The following is a 1,312-nucleotide window of genomic DNA, read 5'->3' as shown; positions in this document are numbered from 1 at the left end:
CACTCCCAAGCCCTTTTCATCAAAAACAGACTGCATATTTGGTCCTTCTCAAAACTCTTAGCATTCACCTCCCTAACAACCCCATCCATAAACAAATAAACAACCTCTAGACATCATTCATCCGTGCTGCAAACTGACATTCACTGGGAACCAATCACTTCCTCTCTTTCTATTGTTACACATGCCTTACATCCTCATTAAAAAATTTTCACTGCTTTTCTAGCAGCTTAACTCCCAACACCATATACTCTTAAACCCTTAAATACAGAGCATCTCTATCAACTCTATCATATGCCTTCTACGGGTCCATAAAATGTTACATACAAATCTATCTGTTTTTCTATGTATATTCACATACATTCTTCAAAAGCAAAAACTGATCCACACTATCCTCTACCACTTCTGAAGCCATCACTGTCTTCCCCAATCTGATGCTCTGTACATGCCTTTACTCGCAATTTAATATCTTCCATTTTGATGATTCTAGGAATACTCAACGAAACATACCTCCGTTAATTGAAAACACTACCTTTATTCCCCTTGCTTTGTACAGTGGCACTATGCGTGCATTCTGCCAATCCTCAGGATCTTCACCAACGTACATGCATGAATGTCCGTACCAACAGTCATAACACAGTCACCCCCTTTTGTTTATAAATTCCAGTGCAATACTGTCAAACCCACTTGCCTTGCCGGCTTTCATCTTACGCAAACCTTTCACTAAACTCCTCTTTGTTTATCAACCATTCTCCCTGTGCACTTCAACTAAAAAACACACCTAATATCTGCAGTCTATCATCGAATACATTCAAGAAACCTTTTTAAAATACTCACTCCATTCTCCTTGTCATTTCACCACTTATTGTTATTACTACCCCAATTAGCCCCCTTCACAGATGCTTCCCATTTTGTTCTCTTTGTTATGCACTTTATTTACTTGCTTCCAAAACATTTTTTTTTATTATCCCTAGAATTTAATGATTACTCTTCACCCCAACTCTCATTTGGCCCTCTTTTTCCACCTCTTGTTTGACATCCTGCCACTTTCTTTTATAAACTCCAGACATTTGTACTAACTTCCTTGCAAAAAATCTGTCCAAATGCTTCTGCTTCTTTCTTTAACATAAAACACTAAACTTCTTCATCCCACCACTCACCACCCATTCTAATATGCCCGCTACCCACCTTTCTCATGCAACAAGCTCTTTTTGCGCAAGCCATCACCTGCTTCCTCACATACATCTCATTCTACCCCACTCCCCTAACATAATTTGCTCTCACCTTTTTCCATTATGCACTGAATCTTTCTGGG

This window comes from Panulirus ornatus, chromosome 50, assembly GCF_036320965.1.
Source record: "Panulirus ornatus isolate Po-2019 chromosome 50, ASM3632096v1, whole genome shotgun sequence".
Taxonomy (NCBI): domain Eukaryota; kingdom Metazoa; phylum Arthropoda; class Malacostraca; order Decapoda; family Palinuridae; genus Panulirus; species Panulirus ornatus.
Note: the sequence above shows the minus strand (reverse complement) of the source record.